We start from the raw sequence: 14,945 nt of genomic DNA, 5'->3' as shown, positions 1-14,945 counted from the left end.
ATGCTCGCAGCAAGCTCTAATGCTGATCTGCTAGCCATTTCATTCAAATAAGTTGCTATGTTTAACATCTATTATGTAGTGGTGCTCCTGTATGCATCTGGGCCTTTTGGTGCACAGTATAAATAAATGAACATAACATAACAGAAGAGGGATTATTGAATACTGAGATACGCAGGTCCAGGGTCCCGGCCACAGGAGTGGAAATGCAGAACAGCAGCAGTCATCCTCTGGCACAGGATGTGGCTTCTAATGCTGAGGGTTGTGGAGAGGAGACCCCGGCGAAGAAAGATTATTGAAAACTTGCTGGTTGTCACAGAAGAGATGTACCAGACACGGAAGAAAGACCGGGAGAACTCACTGTGGAGGCACAGGGTCGAAGGCAGCACAGGACATTGCAGCTTCCCATACAGGTGAGATGGAATCAGAGTGCTTATGTCCTGGGATGAAGATTCTCAGGTTGGTTCAGCAAGTCGGATACCTAGCAGCCACTTCTGGTTCAAGCGATGCATGCATGGCCAAGAGATTCAGGTAGACAATGGCTTTGAACAAGATGTCACCATTGGATCTAAGCAAAGGAGCACGGCTGTGGGTTTCCTTTTTCCGAAGAAGAAGTAGTAGAGCTTCAAAAGAATGCAGGTCCAGAGCTCCGATCCTTCTTCGAGCAGCAGGACTCCCAGAGTTCAGGTATAGCTCCATCTACAGACCAGGTCAAAGGTAAGGAGGATCACTTTTATCCTCCCTCAGGAGGCAACGAGAAAGCACAGCACCCGTCACACACCAAGCCTACATTCAAAAACGGGATGTCTTAGCTAATTTCCAAGCACAGTCATACAAACCAACACTCACACACAAAATTGAATCCACACATTCCCAGACAGAACTTTGAAAATGCCAACCAGAACTGGTTTCAGGCCAACTACAGCCCCCAATCATGGAATACAAGGAACCAGTATCCAAAGTGGCTTATGTTTGTAGTTTAAAAAAAAAAAAAAATCAAAGTGCTAAAACCCACATTTTCTGGGTGCAGTGGTTTGCAGCAATGTTGTGTGGATTATTATGGACACTTCTGTGAGTTGGGGATGATGTCAGATTTAATTTACTTATATGCAGGAGTAACCATGCTCTTTTGATCAAAAAGAACATACAATAGTTTGAAAATCAGATTTGGTGGGAAGCAGTGAGCTTCATACAATAGGGTGAGTTTGAGGGGCATTCTGACCAGGTTGTGGAAGGGAGTAAATGCAGCAGTCACCGGGGCCAATACATGTGTATACTTACATAGATTAAGGACAAACAACATTGGACATTTTTAAGTGCAGGTAGGCGGTACGGCCAGCTGTGCTTGGGATGTGATTATAACGGATGAAGTGCTAGAGGGGAGGCAGAGGACGTGAGGGACAGAGGCAGGTTAGAGGCGAGGGAGACATATTTCCTAGCAGGCAGATGAGAGGTAGGTTAAAAAGACAACTCTGAGGCGAGGAGGTAGGCATTCAGTTTGGTTATGAACCAATCTGTGTGGATTGTTTCTCGGATGTCTGGAGGAAGAGAATTCCATGCAAGTGGAGCAAAAAGAGAGAAAAAGCAGAAGCAAAGGGTGGGCGAGGAGCCACGAGTGTAGTCAAGGATGCAGAGCAGAGGTTACGAGAAGGCTTGTAGCATTGGATAGAGGATAGATACAGTGGTGCCTTACCATGGATAGATTTGTGAACCAGGAGAAGACATTTGAATCTAGTCCTGTTTTGCATCATCAGCCATCCAGACTGGTAACTGTACATAGAAGTAGTTGTGTAGTCAGGGCGTTCAAAGAGAAAATACTGACGCTCAGATTTCTGAGAAGTGGTTGGAGAGGGAAGGTTAAATAGAGGTAATTTACCCATACACATGCCAGAAAAATGCACCCCATTAATACAGCTTTGCCTGAAGAGATTTTAAACATACAGCATTTTGTTAATTTGTGTGGTGGCAGCCCAGGGTTGCTGGTGTACCATGTTAAGAGTGGTTTAAAGGAATGTTCATTCGAAGAAAATGCTCTTTGCAACCAAAATAATCAGAGGATATGACAGCAAGCCTAAGGACCCACCACAAAAATCCACAAATGTATATTTTCTAAAACTTTATTTTTAATACAGTAGAAGACATCCAACTACAAGGACAATCTACCAACAGGATACAGTCATGCGACATTGTGCATAAACATGAATAACGCGTTTCCACAGCTAGTGCAGCGTACATTCCCATATTTAGCATAAGTGGACTCCATCAGTACAGCCCGTCTGCTTATACAGATACTCCTGAAATGGCTCCCAGATATTCTTTGGTCTGCATGTTGGGGTAATCAACAACATGTATGTTTCCTCACATTCATTAGCGTGCGTCATTTCTTTTAACCACATTTCAACAGTCGGAGCAGTTTTGGATTTCCATCTGAGTAGAATACGTTTTTTAGCAATAAGACAACCTATATTAAAAAGTCGCCTCTTTTTGGGTGAGACCTTACCTATGTCTCCAAATAAGTACTTGGGGAATGTTAACATCAGGGGAACACATGAGGGCTCGCTTAATATTGCAGCCACTTCAGACCAGAACTGAACAATTTGAGGACAGGACCAATACATATGATACGCATCAGCACCAGTCGCATTGCATTTGTTACAATTGGGACTCACCGTGGGGGCAAACGTGGAGATCCTCGCCGGGGTGTAATGGAGCCTGTTAAGTATTTTAAATTGACTTAACCTGTGCCTGGCAATCAAGGAGACATCCTTGGTGAGGTGACACCAGCGCGCCCATCTAGCATCATCGAGTGGAGTGCCCAAGTGTCTCTCCCAGGCCAACCTGGCAGCCCCGGCATGGGGTGCGCATCCTGACCTTTCCTATATAAAGTGGAAGCCAACCCTTGTGTATAACCAGTAGCGGGTACAGACTCCAGAGGCTGACATGTGGCTGGCTCCTTGGGGAAAGAAGACCATTTCCCCCTGATCGCAGCACTCGTTTGGTGATACTGTAGTGTTTTGATTGGGCCAGACCCCAGTTTCTCTGCAAAGATTGGTAAAGATACAAAAGTGCTGTCAGGGAAGATATCTTGCAGAATCATCCCTCCCGAAGGATGCCAACCCCTCCGGATAGAGCGATCATATTTTGGGGGAGTCCGGGGCAACACCAAAGTGGAATGGAGCCAGTATAAGTTTCGAGAACCTGCATCCTCTTAAACACCCTCACCCAAGCATTGACAGCAGTCCGAACCGGGTCAAATGTGCAGGTGTCTGGGTGGCTATCGCTGGATAATAGAGCGCAAATCTGGGGGGGAGACACTAAATCTTTCAAGGTCTGCATGCAGCGGACGAGTATTTGGGGAGTAAAAATGACTGCCAAAGTGTGCTTGGGCTCCCTCATAATACAGCTCGAAGTCAGGAGCCTGGAGGCCAGTTTGGTCATGCGGTTTAGTCCTAGCTTCCCATTTCATGCGAGGGGTGTCCTCGCCCCAGACAAAGCCTATTGCCATTGAGCGGAGCTTATCAAAAAAACGCCCTCCCAGGCCACATGGGGATATTGACAAAGTGGTACAGCAACTTCGGCACTGCAGTCATTTTCAGCAGCGATAATCTGCCATACAACGAGATGGGTAGCCTAGCCCACAGTTTCAATTTGTCTGCAAGTGTGAGCATGTATTTCATGTGGTTCTCAAGAAGTAGTGTGTTATCCTGTCTTGTAATCACTATACCCAGGTATTACATCTTTTCTTGTGTCCATCTAAAGCCCTGGAGATCTGCTGGAGGGGTTGTGGCCTCATTTAAGGGGAACAGCCCTGATTTTGTCTCGTTAATATGGTACCCCGAGTATATAGTGAATTTGCGAACTTCTTCTAATAGTGGGGCAAGATTCACAGCTGGATTTCTTATAAAGAGATTATGTGCGTGGGACCACTCATACGCAGACCCCAATGTATAGGTCTGAGGAGCATAATGCAGGCAAGAGGTTCAATAGAGAGGACAAAACGTAACGGCAACTGAGGGCATCCCTGACGAGTGCCATGTGCGAGTAGGAACAAGGGAGATACAGAGGAACCCATCCTAACTCTCACCTTTGGGGAGGAGTACAGCAGATGCACACATTGAATTTAGAAACTCGCCCAGGCCCATACGGCAAAGAACAGAAAACAAAAACTGCCACGAGGCCGAGTCAAGCGCCTTCTCGGCATCTAATGAGGCGGCCACGGCTTGCGCATCTGGGTTAAGCTGTGCAATTATACCGGATAGTCTGCGCATATTGCATGCCATTGTCCTCCAAGGGATAAACCCTGACCGGTCAGGATGAACTAAATCCGGCATAATGCGGCAGGAGCCTGATAGCCAGTAGTTTGGTGAGGATTTTAGTGTCCGAGTTAATTAAAGACAGGGGCCTGTATGAGCTCATGTCATCAGGGGGTCTATTGGGTTTTAGTAGCACAGTAATCAGTGCTTTTGTCATCAAATGGGGGAAGAGTCCCAGTTTGTAGTGCCTCTTCCCACGTACAAAGCAGATTGGGAGCCAGAACCACACTCCACTCCTTATACAGTTCAATCCCAAGGCCGTAAGGGCCAGAGACCTTCCCGGAGCGGAGAGATCTAATGGATTCAACTATCTCTTCAGTAGAGAGAGGAAGATTTAGTGTCTGGTATGCTTCCTCGTTTAGTTTTAGCAAAGGTATTGAGTCGAGGTAGGCCGCCAGCTCCACAGTGGAGCATCTGTCGGAGCTGGAATAAAGTGTTCTATAGAACCCATGGAATTCAGTGTTAACTTCCTCGGGAGACTTTTCCAGAGGTGTCAAGGATCCCTGTAATATGCTGTGTCCCCGATTCCCGACCCACCGTCCATGCCAAGTGGAGCCCGGGGCAGTCAGCCTCACCGTATCTTCTAGCCTGAATTGGGAGGTATAATAAGCGGACCTCTTTGTCTGCTAATACCCCAAACCTCAAGAGGTTTCCCTTTATGTAGCCCAGAAGTGCTCGGTCTCGCGTGTGTGCATACTTGTCTTCTAGCTTTTTAATATCAGCCTCCACTTCTGACAGATTCCGTCTGGTCTCACGCAACACCCCGGAGGCGGTGGAAATGATCTCCCCTCTAACCCACACCTTGTAGGCCTCCCAGACTGTACTAACCTGGCCGACCGATTCAGAGTTCCTGTGAAAAAATTCCTCAGTCTCAGTATATAGATGCTCTAGGAGCGTTGAATCAATAAGCAGGATGGGGGCATGCGCCAAAGAGGGTGCAGCACCATTGAGGTAAGCCACTGGAGTGACAATGTGATGGGGGAATTATCAGAGAGAGCTTGCGGGTGGATTGCAGAGTCAACCACTCATGAAATAAGTGATGAGGGTATTAACCATAAGTCTATTCTGGAATGGGCATCGTGAGCGGTGGAGTAAAACGTGTACTCGCGTTTGGACGGGTTGCGGCAGCACCAACGGTCTGTTAGGTCTAAATGATTTATCGTGCTTAATTACATCCGTCCCGCTGCTGTTAGTTTCCTCTGCATGTCTCTTGAGCGATCTCGAACACAATCTCGTATAAGGTTGAAATCACCCCCCCAAATAATGAGTGGGAGTCGTCAGGTATGAGATCAAGAATCTGACCATAGAATTGAGGGTCATCTACATTTGGGCTGTACGTGTTCACAAGTGTGACCCTGACCCCAGGCAAGGAGCCCCATACCACAACATATCTACCCATCTGGTCAATGCTTCATTTGGTTTCCTGGAATTGTATGGACTGGTGTATCAATGTGAGAACCCGGTGGGACTGAGACAAATAGATAGTGTAGAATCGCTGGGGCCCCCAACGATTGGCAAAAACATCGCAGGTAGGCCCCAGAGCATGGGTCTCCTGGAGCATTATCACCTTGGGGGCCAGGTGGTTTATGTAAGCTGCCACTTTGCGGGCCATCATGGGATGGTTGAGGCCACGTACATTCCAGGATACGAAGGTGATGTTAGCATTCAACATATTGCAGATCGATTACATCTAAGCACAATTGCTGCTGGACACTAAGCTGAATGGAGGCCCCAATATCCCTAGTGGAGAGGTCTTCAGTGATTTTCAACAAGAACCAGAATAAACCACTTATGTGCCTACAAACCCCAACGTGCCTACTCTCCTTATTACAGATTGGTTGCCAGACTGAACTTTGGTGCACTCCTTTGGCTTTACTCTCTGTTTCTTTGTTGCTGAGCACCTTGCTTGCCCCCTGCACTTCACTCATCTGCTCCACCGAATCCCCTGAGGGAACTCACAGCATTAGGTATTACAAGAGTTCATGGTTGCTTTTGCTTGGATTACTTAACAGTCATCTTTATTACTCCTAGTCCTACTCTTCCTCATCACAGTACTTACCTCATGAGGCCCCTGCCTCCGCACAGGACCTTCTTTGATTTCTTATATTTCCTATAACTCTCACATCACCCAGTTTATATTACCAAGACAGAGCATAGGACCGTCCCCGCAGGGAGGCAGAGGAGGGCTGTCAGTACTGTGACAAGGAAGAGTAGGACTAGGAGTAATGAAGATTACCAGTTAGTAATCAGAGCATTACCTCCACATCCACTCTTCCTCATTCCAGTACTTACCTCATGAGGCATACCATAGCAGCAGCCGGGAAAAAGGTTCCAATGAGACACTGCCAGAAAAGTGCCGAACAAAAACTCACACCTTTAATAACTCCAAAATCACATCCCCACCGTCAAAACCCCAACCCCGAAGGAACCATACCCAGAGAGGAAGACAACCAACCAGACAGAAGAAAATGCTCAGAACTGCCCAGGTGGCAGACCTACAAACCATCAGCAGAGAAATCCCCCCCTGGCATCTGCCCAGGAAGCAGCCTAACCCCCAGGCAATCCCACCACCAGAAACAACAGCCGGGGACGACCGCCCACCAGTCCAATCAGGACTCTAGGGCCGGCCTTGGAAGGGAAGAGCATGGAGGATCATGGCCCCATAGCTCCCTGAAAAGAGCGGGAAAAGGAACCAGGGAAAGACCGGTGGGTCCCCGCGGGTCTGCGTGATTTTTCCGTCGCGGAAATGTCTGCGACGGAAAAGTTTGCATGAGAAATGTGCAAACCACAAAAGGTTTGCACATTTCCCACGTGAACACGCATTCAAAACCTCTACACAACCACACCCACAACACTCCCCCACCCACACCCTCAACACACCACCACCCATACCGCCAACATAAACAAACCCTACTTACCTTTTTTACACGCTGAGTCCCTGCAGCGGCATTTCCCTTTCACTTCCATGATCAGAACCGGCGCCGCAGGGACCTTACCTTTTTTTTTTTTTTCAGGTGCTGCAGGGGTGTACCCCGCAACCCCCGCTCACTATACCACACAGTATAGTGAGCGGGGTGTTGCGGGGGACACCCCCGCAGCACCTGTTTTTTTTTTTCCGGTTGTGCTGCGGGGGTGTCCCCCGCAACAACCCGCTCACTATACCACACAGTATAGTGAGCGTGGTGTTGCGGGGGACACCCCGCAGCTCCTGCAGTCTTTTTTTTAATATACTTACCTACAATGCTACCACCAAAGGTTCGAACGTTTAGTGTTCCTACCTTTGGCAGTAGCATTTTTCAGACTTTTTGTATGGTCTGACGTTTTTTTTTCGGTCCTATCATACAATTCCGGTCCCTGCACCCGAAGACTTCTCGACCGCCGAGGTAGACCTCTGCTGCAACTTGTCAGCGTGGTTGTCAGCCCGAAACACCTTATGCATCCTATCCACAAGTGAATCACCAAAAAGTCTGGACCCATCAAAAGGAAATCCTAGGGCAGCCACCTTCTGAGAACCAGCCGTATCCCAATCCTGCAGATTCACATGCCTCTGGGCCAACACACCAGCACCCATGCATGGCCGATCCACGCACTCCATCAAACGCCAGAATGGACAGCAGAGGGGCATAGTCAGAACCCTCATCCAAGGCCTTTTTCTATTTCCTGAAACCACGTAGCACAGTTTCCGCCGTGTAGGAACTATAGACATCATCCCTGATGGCCAGATGTGCCCCAGCATGAACCTTCTTCAGGCTGGAATTAACCCTACAGTCCTCTGAAGCCTACCTGGTTCTAACTCGTGGGGATTTACAAAATTGGCTTCTAGACCATGAGGATAGTGATTGCTTCACATGCTGGTTAAGTGTTTCTCAGAGGCCAATCTGGAGGCTTTGAAGAAGTGAGGTTCCTATTAAGCAGGACAAGTGAATGAATCTTTCACTACATGGACATTTACCATGCATAAAAAGCATAAAGCGGTTTTATGAGAATCTCACCCAAAATACAAGATTTAGTAACTGATTAAGGATTTAAAGAGGTGTCATGATCACTGAGAAAGTCCCTCGAATTGCCTACAAAAGGAATTGGTCCTCTGCATACCATTCTTGGATGGTGGGGAAGCAACACAGTGTAAGGGGAAGGCATAGGTAGTTACTTCCTGACTCCTCATCATGGCCGCCTTAGTTGACCTCTGATTAGTTGCAGTGTAGGTATAGGTGTTCAAATTCTGCTCCTATTTAAGCCCCTCCCCTCGAGTGCTCTGCGCTTCACGTTTTTTTTGCCTCGCAGTTAACGCTTACCGCGGTCCAGTTATTTTCCAGTCAATCCTGTGAAACTTGTATTAGTCCCTAGTAGCTTGTAACATTGAACTCCATAGAATTCCTTGTCCTGTTTATAAAAGTAACTCTGTTACGCGGTTTCAGTTCCTGTAGTTTCCCGTCTCCCTGTCACGACTAGTAGCTCTCTTCATTACGCACAATTCCAGTCAGAGACAACAAACCGCAAGTATCCTTTGCCTCACAGCACTTCCTGAAGTAGCTTTTACATGTAAATTGATTCCGCTGTTACGCGTAGTTTTTTGTTGAAGTGTTTAGATTCACCGCGTATTGCAGATCATGTGCGCATTGTGCTCGGAGTTCCGTTCATTCTCTGAATGCTAAGCACATGCTTTTGAAATGCAATATTTCAACTTCCTATTCTAATTACTTCGTGGGGCTCCGCTGGGTCTTAAGGTCTAAGGTTACTGTTTAGCCTATTCCATGATTTTCACATGATGCAGCAGAAAGTTGTTTTCAGTAAACTCTTCTTATGTTTACTGTACATTTCTTCAGTTAGTCAGCTCATATAACCTAGTCACGTGTGCTAAAGTGTTGACTAACCTTCCCCACAGGAATTAGGATTCCTATTCAGTTATCCAGAATACTTGCATTGACATTCTTATTCTCAGGCTGGCATTTTCCACTCATGTTTTCTGCAGCATTCCTTGTCATGATAGTGCTGTTGTCACTGGCTGCCCTACAATACATATATATATGAATACCAAGTGCAGTGTACTTCCCCTTCAGTCATAGAAGACATCCTACTGAATGCCACTCTACAGAACAAGAGCCCCTGCACAGATGCAGGATGGAGAGCTCACCCAAAGATAATATGAGGTAAAGACAACAATAGTAGAGGGAGTTTTGCAAGCTAATTAGGAACAAGAAAATAGTTGCAGTGTTTAAGGTTGTAGTACCATATTCCACACTAAGGAATTTTCTGTGTATTATTTAGGAAAACTGCATCATAGAAGAAGTTGGAGAGTGTAGAACCATCGCTAGCTAAGAAGAGTCATAGTGAAGTAGTTCCTGGTGTGTGTCCCCGCAGAGTTAAGGTAAGCGTTACAAGAGGACATCCCCGGATGAATGTCCAACCAATGTGGTGCTAGGGACAGGCACAGGTTGGGTCTTCTAAAACAGATAACTGAATTGGATCATTATTCCATTGTTTGTCCCATTGTGTTTTTGTATCATGTTTTTTATGGGTGTGTTGTAAATAATGTGTCAATTAATTTTTTGTTTTTGGTTTTGTATTTTACTTTCATTCTATGGGTGATCTTATGATATGATATGGTATTTATAATGCACCTCTACACAAGTGTTTCAAGGTGTGACGAGGCAAGGGAGGGGGAAGAGAGGGAAGACAGAGAACGATCTTACTAGGCTAGGTGACATTGAGATCGCACAAGTGCAGAGGACGGGAGAAGGAGAAAAGTGCGAGGGGAAAGCGGAAGGAGCAGTGCAATACACAGTATAAACAGTAAAATAAATACAAACCATAAATAAACAGTGTGGCCAGCTGGCGGCAAGTGCAAGGGTAAGTGCAGACATTAGGTGTCAAGTGCTGGTAGGGGGCTGTAGGGATACAGAAACAGCCCCCATGAGCAAGGATTGACAGGGGGCAGTGCAGGTGTGCAACTGGTGGGGAGGGGAGCTGGGCCCGAGAACAGAGGGTAGCCAGGTGACCAGTGTAGTTTCATTTTCGACCAGGAGTTCAGCAGGAGAGTGGATGAGAGAAATCAGAAGCAAAGAGGAAGGTCTTGGGGTGCTTCCAGAACCGGAGTTGGTTCTCCTCAAGTTTCAGAGAGGCAGGGAGGCTGTTCCAGAGGGAGGCCCCAGCCGAAGAAAGAGATCTACCACCAAATTGTTGCTTGGAGAAGCGACTGACCCTGAGGGAATTGGACTAGGATGAGCAAAGAGCTCGAGAAGGAAGATATTTAGGAAGAGAGAGTTGAAGGTATTGAGGCCCGAGGCCCCAGAAGACCTTGTGGACAATGCAGAGGGTTTTGAACTTAATGCTCGCAGCAACTGGGAGCAGAGATTTAATTCCTGGAGAGATACGACCCCTGGACTTTAGGCCAAGGACAAGTCTTGCAGTCCTGTTTTGGATGAGTTGCAGAGGGCGGAGAGTAGAGGCAGGCAGATTTAGAAAGAGGCTGTTGCAGTAGTCCAGCCTAGAGAGAACCAGAGCTCTGGAGACAGTGAGCTTCTGGTGGAAGGAGAGGAAAGGAAGAATACCTCTGAGGAGGTGCAGCTGGTTGTGTGACTTCTTAGAGACATCAGAGATGTGAGGAGAGAAGGAGAGTGTGGAGTCGAAGATGACCCCACGGTTTTTAGCCTCACAGGTTTTAGGCCTTATATGTTTTAGAATTCAATTATAATGAAATAAAATTGAATTGGAACTTTTAGATCGTGACTACTGAGTAATTTTTTCAGGGCTGAACAGTAGTATAGAAGAGGCGTTAGTAACCATCTAATTCATAAATTGTCAATCCCTATCCTTTCCTTTTGTTTATTATATTCTGTCTATGTCAGCCCTGGCTGTATCGGGGTTCCCTCCTGTGACCCAGCCTCACCTCTATCCTCTGAAGAGTTGGCCAGGGTAGCGGATGTTTCTCTTCTCCGGGTTTTGTTATTACCCTTCTTTTCATGTAGGTAAGGACGGGTTACACCAGAGGCCACCTTGGCAGGTTATAGGTTCCTGACCAAAGGGGACCCCAGGGAGCTGGCCTCAAGTGAACAATGGGGCCTGGGTGGGGGTGGGCACGTTTGGGTGGTGGGTGGCCCCGGGTGTACAGCTTACCTAACCAATGCACCTCCTTCCCTGTTGTTATTACATCAATACATCACCATTTTGAATCAAGACATGCATGTGTGGACATTGATCATTTATTTTGCAGTGCAACTATTAATTCATTGTCATCACCATGTTCGTGCATTTCTGTGAATGTACTGTGACTCAAAAGTAAATGCGAATCAGGGCATCCCGTGCTCTCTGACCATCATGTGGACCCCCAGGGGGAGGCGGTGTCATCCCATCCCCATTTCCCTCCCCATCCCCATCCCCATCCTCCTCATCTGCGTCTGGTGGCATTGGGATGTTCCTGCGCTGGCATATATTGTGCAGCATGGCACATACGAGCGTGATTTTACCCGTCTTCACTGGGCTGTACAGCAGTGATCCACCAGATCTGCTCAGACAGCAGAAACAGGCCTTCAGTAGTCCAAATGTCCTCTCAATCATTCCACGTGTGCGGATATGTGCCCTATTTACGCCTCTTCATGCCTGTTCCTTGGTCTCCGTACAGGTGTCATCATCCATGGCGTGAGTGCATATCCCGCATCACCTACATGGGATGTAGATGGGGGAACATGTCAGTGTTTGTGGCATCATGTCCTCATCTGCTGCTGTGCATTCTTGTATCATCATTCATTCATGCATATGTAGCATGCAGTGTATGGAGGTATGTTTTGGGCATCACAATGTATGTCGCTAACTGGATATGGGCCTACACATTAACTTGCATGTTTACTGTGCCCTGCGGGCGACATTTGATTGTGTGCATGTCACGGTGCAGTGCTGTCCACACATGGCAGAGTGACTCCACTGTACAGAAGTAGTAAATACACGTCGTCTCATTTACACGCCTCTCGTGCCTTTTGAGGCAGTGTTTCAATTGAGGGTGGGTGTCTGCAGTGGCACAAGGTTCATGGGACAGTGACGGGATTGGCTGTGCCAGCGTGTGCACGGGCACATTGTGGTGCCCTGTCATGTCTTCCTTCATGATGTTTGGCATCCGCTGTGTATTTGGTAGATGGAAGGGGGGTGATGCATGTGCGGGCACAGCGGCACACTCACAATGCTCATTGGCCTGGACGCACACACCACTTTGACAGGGTTGTAGCATTGTCAGCTGTACTCACCCAATAGCCATGTGCTTTGTCCGGCATCGCGTTCCATGTACCGTGGCAACGTGGAATTCCGCAGTACCATTGAGTCATGTGATGAGCCTGGGAAACGTGCGCAGCAGTGTGTAATCAGTTGCATGGCATAACAAACCATCTGGACATTCAAAGAGTGATACTGTTTCCTATTGCGGAACACTGCCTCAATTGCACGTGGTACTGTCAGTTCAACGTGGGTGCAGTCAACTGCGCCTATGCAATTTGGCATGCCTGCTATGGCATGGAAGGCCAACTTGATGGCAATGACCACGGGGAGGGTGCGGGGTAGGGCTATGTGTTCCGACACATGGCGCAACAGGGCATCCAGTACCTGTACCAGGATTTTTGAGAAACAGGGTTGTGATATGCCGTGCAGCTCACCAACCGTGTGTTGATAGGTGCCAGTGCCAAGGAAATGCAGTACTGAGACAACCTTCAAGAGGGGGGGATGGCGGTGGGGGTGTCAATTTGGCTGCTGATGTTGTCCACAATCATGGCGGTGATGTGCAGGATTGTTGCACGGTTCAGCCGGTATAGTGTGTGGATCTGTCCTGGGGTGAGGTTCCAGGGTGAGGCCCTGATGCGTGGTATTGCTGGCTGGTGGCGGGGTCGGGCTGGCTGGATAATGGGGTTTGCCATAGCTGCAGGGTTGGCTGGTTGCCACCTGCGCCTCCTCGTCTGCGCCATTACTGCCACCATGTGCAGTGCTGCCTGTTGGTTGAGTAGGCCCAGTCCCAGTGCTACTAGACCTGCTGCCTGCATGGTTCTGTGTTGTGTTGGGCTGGGTGTGGCCCTTTTGTAAGCTCGCAGTCGCCTGCTAGGTCCAGCTGGGCTGATTTGGTGCACCTGTGCCCTGATTCAGTTCAGCAGGCAGTGTATAACGCCATGTTCGCAGTGGCGGTGGTTCCGCAACCGTGATTACGGTATTTACGCCATTTTTTTGCCAGTATTTCTGTGTCCGCGCTAGTTGTAATGCTCACGGTGTTTCGTGTTGACGGTAACAGAGAGGTTTCCGTGCAGACGGACTTAACGGGACCCCTATTTCCGCGGTGGCGGTTGAGGGTGGTGCTATTACCGGGGCCGCGGGTCATGATTGGGCGGACATGGTAACGGTGCCGGTATGGTTTTACCGGCAGTGTTAATTCCGGACCGGAGTACGTGTAATGAGGCCCTATGTCTCTTAGAAATATAGAGGCAGTTTCAGGGGCCATGGGAAGACCAGAGGGAGCTGAGAAATGGGCCAACTTACTGTAGGAATCTACTGTGACCAAATGGCTCTGTAACCTTCTGACAAAGGGAGGTCAACAATGAAGTCCATAGATACGTGTTCCCAGGGCCGGCGACGGTAAAGGAGGTTGTTGCAAGAGACCTACGGGTTTCTCTATCAATGTCTTACTGGTGGCACATATCGGACAGGCGTGAACTTAGTTCTGGACATCCTTATGTAACTTTGGCCAGCAGAATATTCTCCGAACCAACTCCAAGGTACTCTTCAGTACTTTGTGACCAGCCATTGGGACATCATTACACCAGTCCATCACCTGTACTCGCAGTGCCGTTTCATGGTACCACAAACCGCCCTTCTGGATGAGACTTCTTGTACGTCTCGCAAGAACCTGGACACCTTGCCAATGGATTTCTTGCCTGATAGAAGCAGTTCCCTTGCCTGAAGAGAGTCTGGCTCCCCCTTCCAACTTCTCGAAAGTGCATCCGACAATATGCTCTGGGAGCCTGGTAAGTATGTTAATTGGAAATCATATTGGAGAACCTTAAGGTTTCTACAATCTGTTCTTTCCAAAAACGGTTGAATAGAGCCTTGAAATAGATGCCTCCACTCTTCACAAGCCTTCTTCATGTCTAATAGTTCTTTTTCTAGTACTGAATAGATCCTTTCACTGGGCAAGAGTGTTCTTCAAAAATATACAATGGGGTGTTTCAGATCATCCAAAGTCTTTTGTAGAAGGGCAGCTCCTAATGCACTGTCCGAAGCGTCAGTCTCCAGAATAAACTGACTCGTCTGGTCGGGCTGTACGAAAACTGGGGCTGAGGTGAACATTGGTTTCAGCTACTCAAAATTCTGTACCGCTTCTGTACTCATATGGAACTTTGCGCCCTTCTTGAGCAACGCAGTGAGACTGAGAACCAGATTGGAAAAATACGGGATAAAGCGGCGGTAAAAATTGGCCAGTCCCAAGAACTTCTGGATGTCCTTTACATTCTGGGGTTACGGCCATCGCAGGACTGCTTCTACCTAACCGGGGTCCATCCTAATGCCGTCTCTAGATAAGATGTACCCCAAGTAGGAAACTGAAGAAACGTTAAACTGACATTTTTCTTGTTTGACGAATAATTGATTCTTTTGCAGACGATGAAGCAC

General features: G+C 47.8%; 1 protein-coding gene across 1 annotated transcript in view; it reads left to right on the top strand.

Moving 5' to 3' along the window:
* Positions 1 to 14,945, top strand: part of LOC138498518 (zinc finger protein 271-like) — a 173,135-nt gene that overhangs the window by 109,984 nt on the left and 48,206 nt on the right. Inside the window, exon 2 of the mRNA XM_069622299.1 lies at positions 9,579 to 9,678. The gene's annotated coding sequence lies outside the window, so the exon portion shown is untranslated. The remainder of the gene's footprint in view (positions 1 to 9,578; positions 9,679 to 14,945) is intronic.

Source organism: Ambystoma mexicanum, chromosome 5q (genome assembly GCF_040938575.1).
Source record: "Ambystoma mexicanum isolate Mex_15411 chromosome 5q, UKY_AmexF1_1, whole genome shotgun sequence".
Lineage (NCBI taxonomy): Eukaryota > Metazoa > Chordata > Amphibia > Caudata > Ambystomatidae > Ambystoma > Ambystoma mexicanum.
The sequence above is the reverse complement of the archived record's forward strand: the minus strand, read 5'-3'. Positions and strand labels throughout refer to the sequence as shown.